Consider the following 20,971-nt stretch of genomic DNA (forward strand, 5'->3'; position numbering starts at 1 on the left):
CCCGCCCCCGGCAGTGGGCCTAGCCCCTCCGGCCGGCAGGTTGGAAGTCACGAGAACTGGCGGCCAGCGTGTGTAGGAGTGAATCCGCTAGTTTGCCAAGCTGATTGGGTAAGAGACATGAAGACAGAGGTAGATAGAATTGGGTAGTGAAGCCGGTTTATTTTGGGTCTACTGAGTGTAGAAGACTTCCTTGAAGTCCTGGAAGTTGGGGTTCCTGAATTAAGAGCCACGTACCGTTTGCGAAGGGCGGCATTAGGCGCTTTATATTTAATTTTCATTTGCTATTTCCCTTCTATGTTTAAAGAGGCTTAAATCGTTGCAAACGTATAGAACTTCAAGCTCATTGATGTGTTTATTTACATCCAGAATATTTCCTGTGGGAAAATCCAGGCTCTGCGTGCAGATGTCCCAGTGACTAAGCACCTTAGCTAAGCCTCAACCACCTGCTGGTCTGGTTTCTCATGAATGTACAGCGGCCCCAAACCACTATTCCAGATCTTTGCAACAGAGCACAGTGAAACCATCTGTGTCCATCTCAAGGCAAAGGTCAAGTTGTGAGGAGAGTCGGAATATGTTGACATTAAAAAAACCAAATTCAGCAGTCAGTTTGAAGATCTAATTGGCTTTATTCAACTATTCATGAATTGGGCAGCATCCCGTCTAGCAACTAGAAGAATGCTGGGAGTGGTTGTACAAAATGGAAGGCTTTTAATAGGCAGAAGGAGGGTGGGGCAAGAAGGCACTAAAAAAAGAAAAGAAGGGTTCCCCTTCTGGGAAGGGGGCCCGCAAGGGTTTTATCATGCAGATTGCCTCTTCTGGGGGTGGGAATGGGGGTTGATGGAGAGGGACCACGTGACAGGTTACCTTACTGGTGCTTAACCAGAAAATTCCATACTGGTCCATTAACATTACATTTCTGGGGGAGGCAGAAACTGCAATTAGACATGGGTACTAAACCTAGATAATAAATCTAGGTTTGGTATCATGGGCTATAGCACTAGTGATGCCACTTTGGGCCTGTGGTTTTCTTTTTAACACCATCCAACCAATTCTTTTATCATTCTAAATTCTATCATTGAATCAAACTGAGCAACATGTGAGGGCAACATGCTTATGGAGTATGGCTCCTGACCTGAGTCTAAACTAGTTCACCAAGCTAGAAAAGTCTGAATGTCCTACTGTCGGGAAGGGTCAGTTTGGAACACTGCACATTGTCACAGTTTTCCCCCTGGCCTAGCCCATGGACTCACTTCTCAGAGTCTTACTGTGTGCCCTGATACTATTAAAAACTGAAAGCTGTTTTTCTAGCTGAAGTAAGTTATCAGGAGCACCAGACAACTCAGCTTCGGAACCTGTGTAACGAAATGTAACCTCAGTGGGGAAAGCTGTTCTCAGCAGTTGAGTGAAAACATGGTATAACTTTAGTGCAGAAGGGCCCTGGTGTTTGAGCAGCTTCAGCAGTCCTGGTTGTGCTAGCACATCAGAGCAGCTTCAAGGCAATGTAATGTTGGCATCTGGATGCCATTCCCTTCTGCATAATGGACAGGCCACCCTAGTCCACACCCTTACCCTGGCAACCTCAGCACAGACCTGTCAGGCATCATGAGCAGCACCTTTGACCTGGATAAACCTGTGCTGCCGGGGTGCCGTGTGTAGTTGAGGTGAGGGGTAGTGCTGTGGCTGGCTTTGCAACAGATCTCTGCAGGAAGCCAGAGCAAGTGAGGTTGGAAAATGACGGATTCCATGTGGCACTGTTTGTCAGCACATGTGAGACAACACTTAGGAAGCCCTGTAAATATTTGGTGTGTTATGTACGGTGGTGCTGGTAGTGTTAGTAAATTGCAGTTTAAAAGAAAGGCTAGAAATCCTGAAATCATGCTCTGGGGCTGCAGAGTGGCAAGGGTGGGGGTGGTGGTAGGTTGTGGGGGACTGAGCAACTGATATTGTGACCTTGGCTTTATCATCAGGCAGGTTTGGCTTGGGAAATAAGCCCTCTTCCCACCAAATTGTCCTCAGAGGGTTGGCTTTAATATTATGCCAAAACTTGGTTTGAATTATGAGATAAGGAACAACCACATTCACTGTTTTTGTTTTGTGTTTTTTGTTTTTAAAAAAGACACATTTATTCAGCATCATGATCAGACTATTACATTTAGCAATCAACAGCATGGGTGCAAAAAAAAAAAAAAACTACATTAAAACCCTTTGTTGGAATGCTTTACACTTTCCACAGAACAGAAACTAAAATAACCTGTTATACAATTAGTCACAAATACAGTCCTCGAGTTTTTTTGCCCATACACATGAGTATTGTCTAAAACATGTCTTCTTTGTAGCAGCTAGGCCCTGCCACCACTGTGCTTGGCTGAGTTCACAAATCTGTTGTAACCTGTAGCTTCCCTGTCACTTCTCTGGCTCTCCTCTCCTGCTAAGCTTTGTTTCCTGGCAGTAATCAAAACCTTCTGCCACTGCCATAGCTATTGCTGCTGCTGGAACCGCCATAGCCACCTTGATTTCGTGGTTTGGCAAAGTACTGGCCTCTACCACCATAAGGGCCAGAACTTCTGCCTCCAAAGTTTCCTCCTTTCATGGGTCCAAAATTTGAAGATTGATTGTTGTAACTGCCAAAATCATTGTAGCTTCCACCACCTCCAAAATTGTTTCCTCGACCACTGAAGTTTCCTCCATGACCAAAGTTGTCATTCCCACCAAAACCACCTCCCCGACCACCACCAAAGTTTCCAGAACCACTTCGACCTCTTCGGCTGGATGAGGCACTAGGCATCTCTTGCTTTGGTAGGGCTTTCCTTACTTCACAGTTGTGGCCATTCACAGTGTGGTATTTCTGAATGACAATCTTGTCTACAGAGTCATGGTCATCAAAGCTTACGAAAGCAAAGCCTCTCTTTTTGCCACTGCCTCGATCAGTCATGATTTCAATCACTTCAATTTTCCCATACTGTTCAAAATAATCTCTTAGGTGATGTTCTTCAGTGTCTTCTTTAATGCCACCAACAAAATCTTTTTCACAGTTAAGTGGGCACCAGGTCTTTGAGAATCTTCTCTTGAGACAGCCCTCTTTGGTTCCACAACTCTTCCATCCACTTTGTGTGGCCTTGCATTCATGGCCATATCCACCTCCTCTGCAATGGCATATGTGACAAACCTGAAGCCTCTGGAGCGTTTGGTGTTTGGATCCCACATTACCACGCAATCTGTGAGCGTTCCCCATTGCTCAAAATGGCTCCTCAGACTATCATCGGTTGTTTCAAAGCTCAAACCTCCGATGAAGAGCTTCCGCAGCTGTTCAGGCTCTTTGGGTGACTCTGACTTAGACATGACGGCAGTGGAGGTGAGGGGAGACGTCAACGATGCTTACTCGGCGGCGTCCACGAGCAGAAAGGAGTAATCTACCGCACGTATCTCACATTCACTGTTTTATCTCCAGTAGTGAACACAGTGCTTGAGTCATAAGTACTCCATAAATACTTGCAGAATGAAATTATAGAATGTATTGTAGGAATGTTGTTGAGGGCATTGTTCATTACATCACTTATTGCTCCCTATATAAATCGCCTCTTGAGAAATTTGTTTTAGTGTTAGCATTAGAACAAACATTAAAACGTATGAAGATTACTTTTCCTTCATTTTTGCCTTGGCTGATAGGAAGCTTGGAGCTTAATTTTAAACTTAACCACAGCAAATATTTAGAACCTAATAGCTAGTGTAACTGTGATCTTTTCCTCCAGGATATCACCCTGGATTGGAAGGGGGCAAAACTGGAGAAAGTTCAGGCTGTTGCAGGCTTCCAGGTGTGAAATCTTTAGGGGGGAGAGTTAACAACAGAGAGTGAGAGGGAGGATGGCGTCAAGGATGACTTCTTAGTTCCTAGGTCGGGCAACTTGCAGAGGATGCCTTTTACCCGGAAGGAGGTTGAGCAGAAAGTAGCAAGTTAATTTTGAATATGTACATCATGAGGTTACCTGTGAGGCATGTAAGTACAAATGCCCTCTAGATTTCATGGATCTGGAACTCAGGATAAGTTTGGCGTAGGAATATATAGGTGGAACTCCTCCACGCATAGTTATTAATTGAAACAATAGGAGCGGTTAAGATTCCCAGGGTGAGTGAGTCGAGTAGGAGAGAAACAGGGGGCTAGGGCAGGACTCTGAGTGTTACGGAGCAAGGGCTCGCTGCGCAACCCACATAGAGGCCAATACTATGGCACTGGCTTTTGAGAAAAGAGCTTTATCTTGAGGTCGACTGATAAGGAGGCGAGAGGCAAGGCTCTCAAACTTGTGTCCTTGATCTGTCGTCGGGGCAAAGTTTAAGGGGTTAGAGAAATTTCAAACCTGGAAGCTGATTGGCTAGTCTTGAATTAGTCCATATGAGCTACTCATGCTGCTGGAAGCCTGGTTTTTCTTATTGAAGGACTTCTCACTTTGTAAAGGGCTCTGGTGGCAACATTTCCGGAGGCAAGTCAGGTTTGTGGGTTCAAGCTCCACCCTAAGGGAGCCAGTATAAAAGGTTACAGCTGCTGAAGTACTCAGAGGATTAGAGTCCAAAACCCTGGGTTAGAGTCTGCAGTCTTTGGATTTCTCTGCCTGTCTATGTTTGTCGGTGACTGTTTTATTTGTGAGGAATTGGCCAATAGGGTTAACTATTGGATGACTGCAGCAAAGCTTTGCTGAATCTGCTGCCTGTCATTTTGCTCTGGTTATCCTGAGGAAAAAACACTTCCAAAATGGGGAATGTCAACAGTACCCCTGCTAATTTAACAGGAAGGGGGGAAAAAAGAAAGAAAAACATGATCATATCAATCAGTCTAAGGAATAGAGTAAGCACAGTAAAAGTAATTAGGAAATATAAGGAGTAAAATCAGTGAAATGGGAGCTAGGAGAAATCATCAATTTCCAAATGGGAGGTCAGCATGGATTAAAAAGCAAAGCTTTGTGTCTTTAGAGTGATTTGACGAAAGACAGATTAAAGAGAAACAAAACAAGTGGGGCAACGTTATTAGACAAATAGATATTTTAGGAAGGTTGAGATTGTTAAGGTAGTAACAGGACAAACAGTGATTTTACAATATATAATTACTTGCAGTTTAAATAAATACAATAGTCAAACTTGGCCTACATTTATCCAACTGTAAAATAAAGCAAAAAATCTTCCAAAACACAAGCAAAACTTGATAAGAACATTTTTGTGAAAATAGCTCTTAAATACATCTAGAGAATGGCCTGAGAAGATTGAAGTATTTTGAAGATGGAGATAATGTTTCTAATGCAGATAATAACTAGAATCATCTGGGTGTAGATCTCTGTCAGTAAGTTTGTGCTTTGTTCTGTTTGTACCTGTCCTTTCTGATAACAATATGGTTCTTTTAGCGATGTGCTTTTATTCTGTAATTTTTAATGTATTATGTTCTTGGTGTTCTATTTGACTTCCTACTGTGTATGGTATACTGGAGTTATGAAAAAGAAGAAAATGATTTTCTTTTGTAACACTGCCTGGCCCAGTATCAGCTGGGGTCAGGGGAAAATGACCCAAGAATGGGTCTTCTAATTGTAAGACTATTTTACAATTAGACTTGGTTTGCAAAAGAGAGGAGAAATGGGACAAAAATCAGTTTTATCCCTGTTTCTTGCAAGGGAGGAGTCTTTTACAATTAGACACATTTTAGTTTTTCTTCATTGAGAATTTTAACCCTCTTTTGTATGAGCCAGACTATCAAGGAGCTAGCATTGAACTGCTTTTAAGTGTGTGTGTGTGTGTGTGTGTGTGTGTGTATCACACACACACACACACACACACACACACACTCACTATTTTGAGCAATATAGTGAAGGAAATCTGGTCAGCCAGCTGCAAAACTCAGACTTCACGAAGGGCTTGTTTTTCTTGAGAGAAGGAACTCCCAGATGGAGAACCCTTGGCTGTCCTACCATCAGCTCTGCCTTGCACTGTGGTTATCAACTTTCTTCAGATCAGGAGTAGGCAAGTACAAGTAGTGGGCTCACGACGTTTGACCTTGACTGGTTTTTCTAAGTTATTTTGTTCAGCAGCGAAACCTGAGTCTCTGTATCAGAATAAGAATTTGCAGAAGATATGTAAAGTTATGGTTCAGAGGAAGACCCTCAGAAAAAACCTGTTTTCCCTGAGTCAGAGCCCAGTGATGATCTCGAGGTAACTACATTTGGCTCCTCCTTTGGTGCCTCCCGCCATTCCCCCGCCTTATGAAGGGGGAAATCCCTCTGAGTGGTGCCGAGGCTTCCACCAGCAATCCTCCTAGAGCCCCAGGTCTGGCCCCAGCCCTGTACCCTTCCTTACCAGAGAGTCAACAGGGTCTCCCCTCCCCATACCCGCGAGGGTACTCAGTTTGACCCAGGGGGTACTCTGCCTCAGGCAGGGCAATATCCATGGAGACAAGTTCCCACAGGTCTAAATGACCAAGGTCAACCCAGGGGATCTGTATATGCGCCCTCCTCCTTTTCTATCTCTGATCTGTATAATTGGAAAAAAGCATATTTAAAGCACAGCTTTCCATATGTGCCTGAATGCCCTACTCCCTTCTTGAGGCAAGGTCTACTAACAAAATTAAATGACTTTCTCTGCAGAAAAAGCAAGCCTGCACCCTCCAAGCTGCACTATTACACCTGGGAGACGAGCCTCAACCAGAAGTCCCTGAAGAAATTCTACAAAAGGTAAGAGCATATGTTTGGGCTGACCCAATAGTAGCAGAACTCTGTCCAGGCACCAAGGCTCTAAATTTAAAGCAGTGTCCTTTAAAGAGGCATGTGAAAGAAGGTATAAAGCCTCTGCTAACCACCTGTCTTAAATCCCAATTAATCTGACCTTGTCATTCCCCATATAACACTCCAATCCTGCCGGTATGAAAACCTGGGACAAAAGATTATCGTTTTGTGCAGGATTTGGGAGCCATTAACCAAATTGTAGAGGATACATTCAGTGTGCCAAATCCTTATACAGCTTTATCTGGAGAATTTTGCTGGTTTACAATTCTGGATATAAAAGATGCCTTTTATTGCATATCCCCAAGTCCTGAGTCCCAGGAACTGTTTGCCTTTGAATGGGATGATCCAGAGACTAATATAAAACAACAATATTGTTGGATGGCACTCCCACAAGGATTTAAGAATGGTCCCACCATCTTCAGGGAAGCCTTAGCCAAGGACTTAAGGGACCTCCAATTAAATGAGGGAATGTTACTTCAATATGTGGATGCTAGTAAAAGTAAGGAAGCTTCAGACCAAAATACAATCCTCACTTAAAATTTTTGGCAGACCAGGGATATAAAGTCCAAGGGAAAAGTGCAAATTTCTCAACCAACTGTAAAATATCTAGGATTTGAGTTATCAAAAGGACAAAGAAGCTGACTGCCGGATCGAAGGGAAGCATTAGCTAGGGTGGTTGTACCCACCACCAGAAGGCAATTGCAAGGATTCTTAGGAATGGCTGGGTTTTGTCATATTTGGATTCCTAACTTTGGACACATGGCCAAACTCCCATATGAGGCTCTTAGAGGAAATGACAATGGACCATTAAGCTGCACTCCGGAATGCCATAAGGCATTCCATACCATAAAAAAATTGAAGAAGTCTATTCTAGCAGACCTGACCTGACTGATCAGCCTTTAGAAAAGCCAGATGTGGAAATGTTTATGCATGGGAGCAGCTTCATGGACTGGGGACTTCGAAAGGCTGGGTATGCAATAGTAACTCATCAGGAAGTCCTAGAAGCAGAAGCCCTCCTCCAGGTACATCTGCCCAAAAGGCAGAGCTCATAGCCCTCGTGAGAGCCCTGCACCTTGGAGCTAAGGAAAATGTAACCATTTATTTATTTATTTTTAATAGTGTTTTTGCTTTTTTTTTTTTTTTTTTTGGCCATGCCATGTTGCATGTGGGATCTTAGTTCCCTGACCAGGGATTGAACCCATGCCCCCTGCAGTGGAAGCACGGAGTCTTAACCACTGGACCACAAGGGAAGTCCCCAAGGTTACCATTTATACTGATTCTAAGTATGCCTTCTCTGTAGTGCATGCCCATGGGGCCATATGGAAAGAGAGGTGTACTATATCAGGAAGGAAAGAAACACAGAGAGGAGATACTGGCCATATTAGACTCTGTTATAATGCTGAAAGAAGTAGCCATAGTACATTGCCCGGGCCACCAAAAGACTGATAGTTATATAGCTAAAGGAAATAATTTGGCTGATCGGGCTATAAAACAGGCAGTCAGAAATGGAAATGGATCTAGAGAGAGCAGACTAATGGGGATTTCATGATGACTCTCGGAAGACTTAGATGGTAATCAGTACCAAACAACCAAATAAGGGTGGATTTATAAGGAATAGGGACTAGTGCTTACACCTGAGCATTTAATGGAAAGAATTATTACTCATCTACATCTAGGAGCCCATTATGGGAGGGATGCAACCTATCATTGGCTACAAAGGTTTATTGTTGGTTCGCAAATTCAAAGGACCATCCAAAAAGTAATACAAAATTGCCTGGTCTGCATCAGAAACAATCCTAAAACCAGGCCATGCCTGATAATAAAAGGGGTGCAAGCCTGAGGGACAAAACCAGGAGATGATTGGTAAGTAGACTTTACTGTTATGCCAAGAACCATGGGAAATAATAGACATTTGCTCATATTTGTGGACACCTTCACAGGATGGGTCGAAGCATTTCTATGCTGAACAGAGAAAGCTTCCGAGGTAACAAAGGCCTACTAAAAGAAATCATCCCTCCTTTTGGGTTGCCTCTTTCTATTCAAATTGGCAATGGAGGAGATTTCATAGCCAAGATAACTCAAGGGGTGTCTCAGACCCTCGGAATATAGTGAAAGTTACATGCTTCATGGAGACCTCAGTCTACGGGAAAGACTGAGAAGGTGAATCCTACCTTAAAAAAGACAATCACCAAAATATGTCAAGAAACCAACTTAACTTGGGATAAGGTCTTACGAGTTGCCCTGCTTAGGGTAAAAGTAGCCCCTAGAAGCAAGCTCCAAATGAGCCCTTATGAAATGTTATATGGGAAACCCTTCCTTAAGACGAAGTATTATTACAGTTTTGAAAATGATCATGCAGCATGAGTAGCTCATATTGTAGAAGAATTAGATACTATAACATGTTTTCATGGATTCCCAAAGGAGTAAGGTCTGTTTCTGAAGGACTGTTAAAGGAGTCATACTTCTTTGTATCTTAGGGTTAATCCTTTCACTCATCAGATTTTGTACTTATTGTCTTATCATGTATATTTAAAAAGGCCTCCCCCACTCACATGATGATTGCTCAAGACAAGAGTTCAAGCTAGAATTTGCAAATATTTATAATTAGATGCAAAACAATTTCCTTCCTGTTATAAAAATCACACCCCCAATCAGCAGGAACAGCTAGAATGGTCACTGCCCTATTTGCCTCAAGACTGAGGAATGTACAAAGAAAAAGGGGGGAATTGAAATAGCACGTAAAACATCGACCAGCTTCAACTGTTTTTGTCTCTTTAAATAGGCTGTTGATTAATCAAACTGCAAGAGCACCGGCTTAAACTGTTTTACTTCCTTAAAACAGGTTGTTGATTAATCAAAGCTGGAGTCATTTTACAGAGATAGCACTGTGCATGTGCAAGACAGGAACCTGTGTCTCCAGGATGACCTTGGAACCAAGAATCTTCAGTCTACAGAACTCAAAGAATAGAAATCTTGCCACCAGAGCCCTTTACAAAGTGAGAAGTCCTTCAATAAGGAAAAGCTGGCTTCCAGCAGCATGAGTAGCTCATATGGACTAATTCAAGACTAACCAATCACCATCCAGGTTTGAAATTCCACTAACCCCTTAAATTTCACCCCAGACTCTGGGTTGAGGAGACAGGTTTGAGAACCTTGCCTCCTGTCTCTTTGTCAGTCGACCTCGTGATAAAGTTCTTTCTTTTCTCAAAAATCAGTGCCATAGTACTGGCTTCTATGCATATCAGGCAGCGAGCCATTGCTCAGTAATGTAGGGAACACCACCATTTAAGGGAAGGGCAGAGAAAGAGAGGCCTGAGAAGGAGAATGATAAGGAGTGGCAGAGATAGAAAAGACTTAGGTATCAAGGAAGCCAAGAGAAGAAAGGTTTGAAGAAGAAGGGAATGGACAGCAGTGTCAAATGGATCTGAGAGGTCAAGTGATGGACGGACCAAGTGTCTCCTGGATTTGACAAAATATTCTTTGGTCACTAAAGTGAGAGTGGTTTCAGTGAAATAGTGGGGTGAAAATTAAATAGAAGTGGGTAGTGAGTGGGAAGTAAGTGTAGACATCTTCAAGAAGTTTAGCTGAGAAGAGGAGGTGAACAAGTACAGTATCGGGAGGTGTTTGATTCAGGAAGTTAAGGGAGAACTGTCTTTTGAAGATGGGAGAAGTTTCTATGTTTGTTTAAATGTTGATAGAAAGAAGGCTATAGATAGGGAGAGGCTGAAAATACAAGAGACAGGATAATCGAGTAAAGTGCTTAAGAGGGTAGGAAAAGATGAGAAATAAATGTAAAAGTCATTAGCCTCAGAAGGAGAAGGTACATATTGTCAATGTTGACAGGTGGGAAAGAAGAAAGAATAGGCATAAGTGGAGTTACATTTATAGTGTGGGAATTAGAGGGGTTTTGGGGGGGATAGTTTCTTTTTTTCTGCAAAATCAGTGGGGTGGGGGGTTAGGTTTGGTACTTCTTAAAGATTTGAGGAACATGGGAAAGTGAAATATCCTCAGCATACACGGGAGAGAGGGTGATGGCGAGGTAACCAGAGGCTTAGCTGGTCCGCAGGTGATTCTGATATAGGAGTTCTTCGGATCACACTTTGAGAACTCCTGATAGGAGGGGATTATTTTGTTCTGGGAGAGTTTTTTACAAAATGGGAGAAAATTGCCAGCTGCAAGGTGGGGCGGGGACAATTAACACAAAGAGGTATCATTGATGGGGCAAAATCTCTAAGGAAATGGGAGTTGTGATAAAGAAGAAAGGAGGAAGTATCAGTCTTGGACAGGAGATGTGTCACCTCTCCAACTAAGATCTGTCTTAGGCAGAGAGAGCCTGAAATCCTCTTTCATTAAGGGTCACCTCTTTCCATTAAGAAGGGAAAGGAGGTAAAGATAAATATGGAGGCAGGTAACATTGGTAGTTTCACTTCCAACAAAATTTTTCCCCAGTGATAATCTCCAGCAAGCTTGGAAAAGAGAAACTATCAATAACATTATACCTAACATTATGCTAAATCTTTCTCATGCAGTGTGTCATTTAATCCTCCTAGTAACTTAAGTTGAAGGTCCTATCACCATTTCATAGAGAAAGAAACTGAGGTTAGAGAACAGAAGATAAGTAACTTGTCCAAGGATGCACAGATCTTAAGGGCAGAGTCTAGGTAGTCTGAATGTGGACCCATGTCTGTCTGACATCTGAGCCTACACTATGAGCCACAGATATTATACTGCTAAACTCATTGGGGAAGGGGTAGTAATTTGTGTGACATTTTGCATGGATAATATCATACAACATGGTAGCATGGGAGATTGAAACTGTTTTTCCTTCATGACTTCTCACCATCACCTCAGTCCTGATTGATGGCTTTTTTTCCCCTGAATATCATTTAGAACTTTGTTGCAAATGGCAGAAAACTGACTCAAGCTGGCTTAATATGAAAAAAGAAAAGGAATTAATTAGCCCGTGTAATTGAAAACTTCAGAAGGCTTAGCTGGGTAGAAGCTCAGATAATAATGGTTTCTGGTTCTTTTGAAGCCTCCAGCTCCATCTCTCACTCTTTTGCCTTCTCCGTGAAACTTTATCTGTTGACTCCTAGCTCCTCCCTGGGTCACACGATGGCTATAGCAGTTCTATCTCTTTACCACTCAGTATATCTAGAAACAAAGATTTCCCCCATATAAACAAATCCTGGGCCTCGGTCATTTGCAAGATGAGACGTGTTTTTTTAAGTTAATAAGAAATCATTTCCAACCATCTCTGGAGTTCAGGGGGAAGTCACACCCACCCACATGAGATAAAGGGGTACAGGTAGTTCTTCAAAGGAGACTTGGAACTGTTTTTACCAGAAAAAGGTGACTGGATGATGAGGGGGAAACAACAGATGTTTGCATGCCTCTCTCCCAGCCTTTTTTCCTTCATTAATCAACTTCCTATGTGATTGTCAGTGACTCAAGCTGAAGTTGCTGACCTTTTGGCAGAAGGAGGTGGGCTTAATACTCTCTACAACTCTTACCGGTCACGTCTGTGTCTATACATCTTTGTCATTTCCTTATTTAAACGTCTCTATTGGCTCCACATTGCCCACAGAAGAATGATTTACAGTATCAATGTTAAATGGTCCACCACTCTGGTCTTCCATGCTGTTTTAAAGTCCTGGAATACTGGCATTTCTGTTGGTGTGATACAGTTATTTTGGAGTTTAAAAAATCTGAATCATTTATGTCTTGATACATACCAGAGACATGCTTCATTAAAATCTTGAATCAGATATAAGTGCGCTTGTTTAGAAAGCCATCTTCTATACTTCCATAATCCTTAAGCAAAAGAAGAAAGTAACAACCACCAAAGCAAAGCTTCTAATGCAAGAATAGTTCTTATCTATTACAAAGATTTCCAACAAATGGAATAGGAGCAGAACACTATTGGTATTAATATGGTGTCCGCATTAGAATCTCCATTTATGTAAGATGAGACAGGAAGATGAAGACAGGTGAGAAATACTTTCTTTGAAGCAAACAAACAAAAACAGCTTGTTACAAACAAATATTGTCCCTGCAAAGAAAGAAAATATTGCCCGCCCCCAAAAAATCTCCTCAAACTTATTAACCAAGAGATAGGGTTGTTTGAAGATAAGGGACTAGAGAAAATACTGATATTTAAGAACATCTTATAACTATCTCCTTATCATTCCCTTAACCAGCGTACATTGAGAATTTTTTAGCAACTGGAAAGTTTTTCACAGCTCAATGATGATATCGTTGATAGACTAATATCACTTTAAAACCAATTGTAATTTTACTTCATTTTAAACCCTAATTAAACTATTTTATGTAGAATTTCCTTTAAGCAATATTTTATTTTTATATTAAAGTGATATGTTTAATATATTTCAGTATATTTGCATTTATGCTTATGAGTTTTTATATTTGAAATGTATTAAATACTTAGTTTTACTGATCTCGGGTACTTAATAGGTGAAATCAGTACCAAAACCTCCTGAAATTTCATCCAGTATTTAAATGACTCTTTAGCTTGGCGCTGGAGGCCCTTCCTGTCAGCCCCTTGTCTACAGTCCCAGCTGCCCTCCTGCATCCCCATCCCAGGGATGGATATGTTTATCTATGTTTCCTTTTCCAAGTAGAGCTTGGATCCAGTCACCTCTATTCCTTTGCTGGTGGCCCCTTCTTCAATTTTTACCTGTAAAGATTACGTGGAACGAGCACAACTGGTAGAATGGAATCTTAAAGCAAATTCATTTTTGTCTCCTACTATCTTTTTAAGTCTGCACCAAGGGGCTATTTCTCTCTTACATTTAGAAAAGACAAAGGTTGTCCCTCAGAGGTAATAACAGTACTGTCACATTTTAAGGCACAAAATGTCAACCAGGCATTTAAATGGGAGTCCGAGATGAGAATTGTTGTAACTTCAACTTACAGTTGAAGTGTCTCCTCTCCTCCAGCTTCAGCTGGCTGCAGGCTAGAAGTCTGAAATTTGAAGATCAGGGAGAGAAGGGCTCTTGGCTTCTCTCTTTCCTCCTCTGATGCTCCTTCTTCTCCCATCTTACAAACTTGTTTTTGGCCCTTTCAGGGTCTGAAGCCTGGGGAGGGGACTTCGTGGATTCATAGAATTCCTGGTTGATTGATGGATGCTGTGGAAGTGGTCTAGCTGGTGCTCGCTGGACCTTGCAGATGTTTGAAACCAATTTCCCTCTTGAGGGACTTTCATGGGTTCCTCAGAGACCTTCCCTTTCCCCACTTTTGCAGCATCTACGTGTCCAGCAGCAGTTCATTTCCAGCTTTCACCCCCGCAGGAGGCCATTTTGACCAGGGGCTAAGCATAACCATGCCAATTCCCTTTCCCTCAGGGATCTCATTTGGTCCATAGGAAACACCATTCACCCAGACAGACTCTGGGAGTGTAGCTACCTCCCCACACCTCAGCCCTCAAGATTTTGATTTCTCCAGTGTGAGCCAGTCAGCAGACCTGTGTCCCTCAAACTGTAGGAGACACACATTAAGCTCCGCAGATGGTTCCCTCAAAGTCCTGTCCTTTGGTTTGAGGTAAGGAGTAGATATCCCTTCTCCTCCTTGTTCACCCTTAGTGAGGAAGGTAGAATTCTTCGTACACAGTAGTTCTTTCCAAAGAAATCCATTTCAAAAAGCTTCCTATCAGCATCCTTTTATGCCGTCAATGTGGGTGACCATTTGAGAGTTACCTGCCTCTCCCTTCTCCCCTTTTTACCATCTATGTTTTGGTCCAACACATAGCTCTGGAATGTGCCTCAACTGAAGCTTTTATTTTAACATCTTGTTACGTCCCTAAAGGTCACTTTCATGCCTCTACCTCCACAAAATCTTCTTCATCAGCCCCAAGGTAGTAATTTTCTACTTTGCCAAACTCTTAGGTGTGGATCATTATGCCATTCACATGGTACTTATTTTCTGCCTTGTATTGTAGTTACTTAAGTACAATTATTTCCACCAAAAATTTGTAAGTTCCTCTAAGGTAGACACTATGCATCTTTGTTTCTATATCACTAAAGTCTTACACACAGTATGTACATAATATTTATTATATCCAAGAAATGGATTGCTCAATATTGCTGTGTATGGTAAAGTCTTGGAAAGTAGATAATCCTTCCAATTCAACCTCTATCTACCGTCCTGAGTTTTAAGCACTGTGGCCAGTTGAGGATACAGGCACAGGCAAGACATAGTCCTGTCTAGAAGCACTCATAATCAGCAGAGGAGATGGTATATTACAAAAAGTTACATAAGTCTACAATAAAGGTGTGATCTAAAGGTTGTGCATAGGAGGGAGTGGTTAACTAACCAGGAGGCTCAGGGAAGTCTTCATGAAGTTGGAACTACTTGAATTTTTTTAAAAATTGAGCTATAATTTACATATCATGAAGTTCATGCTTTTAAAGTATACAATTCAGTGATTTCTAGTATGTTCACAAGGTTGTGCAACCATCACCACCTTGTAATTCCAGAACATATTCATCACCCTCAAAAGAAACCTCACACTCCTGAGCAGTCCTTCTCAATTCCCCCTCCGCCAGCCCCTGGCAACCACTTACCTACTTTCTGTCTTTATGGATTTGCCATTTCTAGACATTTCATATAAATGAAGTCATACAATATGTGGTCTTTAGCATCTGACTTATTTCTCCTAGCATAATGTCTTCAAGGTTAATCCATGTTGTAGCACATATCAGAATTTCCTTCCTTTTTAAGGTTGAATAATATTCCACTGTATGTATATACCACTTCATCCATTGATAGACATTTGTGTTATTTCCATTTTGGGGGCTATTGTGAACAATACTGCTATGAACATGGGTGTGCAAATATCTATTCGAATCCCTTCTTTCAGTCCTTTTGGGTAGACATCCAGAAGTGAATTGCTAAATCATATGGTAATACTGTGTTTAATATTTTGAGAAATCACCATAATATTTCCCATAGCAACTGCACAATTTTACATTCCCACCAGGAATGCAGAAGAGTACCAATTCCTCCAAATCCTTGCCAACACTATTTTCTGTTTTCTTTTTGTTTTTTTATAATAGCCATCCTAATGAGGTGAAGCGGAATCTCACTGTGGTTTGGGTTTGCATTTCCCCAATGATGGTGATTATCTTTTCATACGCTTGTTGGCCATTCATATATCTTCTTTGGAGAAATTTGTATTTAAGTCAAAACGCTCATTTTGGGGTTTTTTTTTTTTTGTTTTTTTTTAACTTTTATTGAGGTACAGTTGTTTTACAATGTTGTGTTAGTTTCTACTGTACAGCAAAGTGAATCAGCTGTATGTATACGTATATCCCCTCTTTTTTGGATTTCCTTCCCATTTAGGTCACCACAGAGCACTAAGTAGAGTTCCCTGTGCTATACAGCAGGTTCTCATTAGCTATCTATTTTATACCCATTAGTGTATATACATCAATCCCAATCTCCCAATTCATCCCACCCCACTTTTCCCTCCTTTGGTATCTACACATTTGTTCTCTACGTCTGTGTCTCTATGTCTACCTTGCAAACAGGTTCATCTATACCATTTATCTAGATTCCACATATATGTGTTAATATACAATATTTGTTTTTCTCTTTTATTTTTAATTTTATTTTTTTATACAGCAGGTTCTTATTAGTCATCAATTTTATACACATCAGTGTATACATGTCAATCCCAATCGCCCAATTCATCACACCACCATCCCCACCCCCCCGCAGCTTTCTCCCCTTGGTGTCCATACGTTTGCTCTCCACATCTGTGTCTCAACTTCTGCCCTGCAAACCGATTCATCTGTACCATTTTTCTAGGTTCCACATACATGCGTTAATATATGATATTTGTTTTTCTCTTTCTGACTTACTTCACTCTGTATGACAGTCTCTAGATCCATCCATGACTCAACAAATGACCCAATTTCGTTCCTTTTTATGGCTGAGTAATATTCCATTGTATATATGTGCCACATCTTCTTTATCCATTCATCTGTCAGTGGGCATTTAGGTTGTTTCCATGACCTGGCTATCATAAATAGTGCTGCAATGAACATTGGGGTGCATGTGTCTTTTTGAATTATGGTTTTCTCTGGGTATATGCCAGTAATGGGATTGCTGGATCATATGATAATTCTATTTTTAGTTTTTTAAGGAGCCTCCATACTGTTCTCCATAGTGGCTGTAACAATTTACATTCCCACCAACAGTGCAAGAGGGTTCCCTTTTCTCAACACCCTCTCCAGCATTTGTTGTTTGTAGATTTTCTGATGAAGCCCATTCTAACTGGTGTGAGGTGATACCTCATTGTAGTTTTGATTTGCATTTCTCTAATAATTAGTGATGTTGAGCAGCTTTTCATGTGCTTCTTGGCCATCTGTATGTCTTCTTTGGACAAATGTCTATTTAGGTCTTCTGCCCATTTTTGGATTGGGTTGTTTGTTTCTTTAATATTGAGCTGCATGAGCTGTTTATATATTTTGGAGATTAATCCTTTGTCTGTTGATTTGTTTGCAAATATTTTCTCCCACTCTGAGAGTTGTCTTTTCGTCTTGCTTATGGTTTCCTTTGCTGTGCAAAAACTTTTAAGTTTCGTTAGGTCCCATTTGTTTATTTTTGTTTTTATTTCCATTACTCTAGGAAGTTTATCAAAAAGGATCTTGCTCTGATTTATGTCAAAGAGTGTTCTTCCTATGTTTTCCTCTAAGAGTTTTATAGTGTCCAGTCTTACATTTAGGTCTTGAATCCATTTTGAGTTTATTTTTGTGTATGGTGTTAGGGAGTGTTCTAATTTCATTCTTTTACATGTAGCTGTCCAGTTTTCCCAGCACTACTTATTGAAGAGACTGTCCTTTCTCCATCGTATATCCTTGCCTCCTTTGTCATAGATTAGTTGACCATAGGTGCGTGGGTTTATCTCTGGGCTTTCTATCTTGTTCCATTGATCTATGTTTCTGTTTTTGTGCCAGTACCATATTGTCTTGATTACTGTAGCTTTGTAGTATAGTCTGAAGTCAGGGAGTCTGATTCCTCCAGCTCAGTTTTTTTCCCTCAAGACTGCTTTGGCTATTCGGGGTCTTTTGTGTCTCCATACAAATTTTAAGATTTTTTGTTCTAGTTCCATAAAAAATGACATTGGTAATTTGATAGGGATTGCATTGAATGTGTAGATTGCTTTGAGTAGTATAGTCATTTTCACAATATTGATTCTTCCAATCCAAGAACATGGTATATCTCTCCATCTGTTGGTATCATCTTTAATTTCTTTCATCAGGGTCTTATAGTTTTCTGCATACAGGTCTTTTGTCTCCCTAGGTAGGTTTATTCCTAGGTATTTTATTCTTTTTGTTGCAATGGTAAATGGGAGTGTTTCCTTAATTTCTCTTTCAGATTTTTCATCATTAGTGTATAGGAATGCAAGAGATTTCTGGGCATTAATTTTGTATCCTGCAACTTTACCAAATTCATTGATTAGCTCTAGTAGTTTTCTGGTGGCATTTTTAGGATTCTCTATGTATAGTATCATGTCATCTGCAAACAGTGACAGTTTTACTTCTTCTTTTCCAATTTGTATTCCTTTTATTTCTTTTTCTTCTCTGATTGTTGTGGCTAGGACTTCCAAAACTATGTTGAATAATAGTGGAGAGAGTGGACATCCTTGTCTTGTTCCTGATCTTAGAGGAAATGCTTTCAGTTTTTCACCATTGAGAGTGATATTTGCTGTGGGTTTGTCGTATATGGCCTTGATTATGTTGAGGTAGGTTCCCCGTATGCCCACTCTCTGGAGAGTTTTTATCATAACTGGGTGTTGAATTTTGTCAAAAGCTTTTGCTGCATCTATTGAGATGATCATATGGTTTTTATTCTTCAATTTGTTAATATGGTGTATCACATTGATTGATTTGCATATATTGAAGACTCCTTGCATCCCTGGGATAAATCCCACTTGATCATGGTGTATGATCCTTTGAATGTGTTGTTGGATTCTGTTTGCTAGTATTTTGTTGAGGATTTTTGCATCTATATTCATCAGTGATATTGGTCTGTAATTTTCTTTTTTTGTAGTGTCTTTGTCTGGTTTTGGTATCAGGGTGATGGTGGCCTCATAGAATGAGTTTGGGAGTGTGCCTTCCTCTGCAATTTTTTGGAAGAGTTTGAGAAGGCTGGGTGTTAGCTCTTCTCTAAATGTTTGATAGAATTCACCTGTGAAGCCATCTGGTCCTGGACTTTTGTTTGTTGGAAGTTTTTAAATCACAGTTTCAATTTCATTGCTTGTGATTGGTCTGTTCATATTTTCTATTTCTTCCTGGTTCAGTCTTGGAAGGTTATACCTTTCTAAAAATGTGTCCATTTCTTCCAGGTTGTCCATTTTATTGGCATAGAGTTGCTGGTAGTAGTCTCTTAGGATGCTTTGTATTTCTGTGGTGTCTGTTGTAACTTCTTCTTTTTCATTTCAAATTTTATTGATTTGAGTCCTCTCCCTCTTTTTCTTGATGAGTCTGGCTAATGGTTTATCAATTTTGTTTATCTTCTCAAAGAACCAGCTTTTAGTTTTATTGATCTTTGTTATTGTTTTCTTTGTTTTCTGTTTCATTTATTTCTGCTCTGATCTTTATGATTTCTTTCCTTCTGCTAACTTTCTGTTCTATTTGTTCTTCTTTCTCTAGTTCCTTTAGGTGTAAGGTTAGATTGTTTATTTGAGATTTTTCTTGTTTCTTGAGGTAGGCTTGTATAGCTATAAACTTCCCTCTTAGAACTGCTTTTGCTGCATCCCATAGGTTTTGGATCGTCGTGTTTTCATTGTCCTTTGTCTCTAGGTATTTTTTGATTTCCTCTTTGATTTCTTCATTGATCTCTTGGTTATTTAGTAACGTATTGTGTAGCCTCCATGTGTTTGTGTTTTTTTACATTTTTTTCCCTGTAATTCATTTCTAATCTCATAGCATTGTGGTCAGAAAACATACTTGATATGATTTCAATTTTCTTAAATTTACTGAGGCTTGATATGTGATCCAAGATGTGATCTATCCTGGAGAATGTTCCGTGCACACTTGAGAAGAAAGTGTAACCTTCTGTTTTTGGATGGAATGTCCTATAAATATCAATTAAATCTATCTGGTCTATTGTGTCATTTAAAGCTTTTGTTTCCTTATTTATTTTCATTTTGGATGATCTGTCCGTTGGTGTAAGTGAGATGTTAAAGTCCCCCGCTATTATTGTGTTACTGTCAATTTCCTCTTTTAGAGCTGTTAGCAGTTGCCTTATGTATTGAGGTGCTCCTGTGTTGGGTGCATATATATTTATAATTGTTATATCTTCTTGGATTGATCCCTTGATCATTATGTAGTGTCCTTCCTTGTCTCTTGTAACATTCTTTATTTTAAAGTCTATTTTATCTGATATGAGTATTGCTACTGCAGCTTTATTTTGATTTCCATTTGCATGGAATATCTTTTTCCATCCCCTCACTTTCAGTCTGTATGTGTCTCTAGGTCTGAAGTGGGTCTCTTGTAGACAGCATATATACGGGTCTTGTTTTTGTATCCATTCAGCCAGCCTGTCTCTTCTGGTTGGAGCATTTAATCCATTCACGTTTCAGGTAATTATCAATATGTATGTTCCTATTACCATTTTCTTAATTGTTTTGGGTTTGTTTTTGTAGGTCCTTTTCTTGTCTTGTGTTTCCCACTTAGAGACGTTCCTTTAGCATTTGTTGTAGAGCTGGTTTGGTGGTGCTGAATTCTCTTAGCTTTTGCTTGTCTGTAAAGCTTTTGATTTCTCCATCAAATCTGAATGAGATCCTTGCCGGATAGAGTAATCTTGGTTGTAGGTTCTTCCCTTTCATCACTTTAAGTATATCATGCCACTCCCTTCTGGCCTGCAGAGTTTCTGCTGAGAAATCAGCTGTTAATCTTAAGGGAGTTCCCTTGTATGTTATTTGTCATTTTTCCCTTGCTGCTTTCAATAATTTTTCTTTGTCTTTAGTTTTTGCCAATTTGATTACTGTGTGTCTCGGCGTGTTTCTCCTTGGGTTTATCCTGTATGGGACTCACTGCGCTTCCTGGCCTCTGGTGGCTATTTCCTTTCCCATGTTAGGGAAGTTTTCGACTATAATCTCTTCAAATATTTTCTCTGGTCCTTTCTTTCTCTCTTCTCCTTCTGGGACCCCTATAATGTGAATGTTGTTGTGTTTAATGTTGTCCCAG

At 40.5% G+C, this 20,971-nt stretch overlaps 1 long non-coding RNA gene and 1 pseudogene across 1 annotated transcript; one reads left to right on the top strand and one right to left on the bottom strand.

The window, feature by feature from the left end:
- On the top strand, positions 1 to 9,969 carry LOC130705712 (uncharacterized). Its single transcript, XR_009006068.1, has 3 exons — positions 1 to 108; positions 6,618 to 6,704; positions 9,598 to 9,969. It is a non-coding gene; the product is annotated as an uncharacterized LOC130705712 (long non-coding RNA).
- Positions 2,116 to 3,339, bottom strand: LOC103010200 (heterogeneous nuclear ribonucleoprotein A1-like; annotated as a pseudogene).
- Positions 9,970 to 20,971: the final 11,002 nt, after the last annotated feature.

Source organism: Balaenoptera acutorostrata, chromosome 1 (genome assembly GCF_949987535.1).
Source record: "Balaenoptera acutorostrata chromosome 1, mBalAcu1.1, whole genome shotgun sequence".
NCBI classification, from domain to species: domain Eukaryota; kingdom Metazoa; phylum Chordata; class Mammalia; order Artiodactyla; family Balaenopteridae; genus Balaenoptera; species Balaenoptera acutorostrata.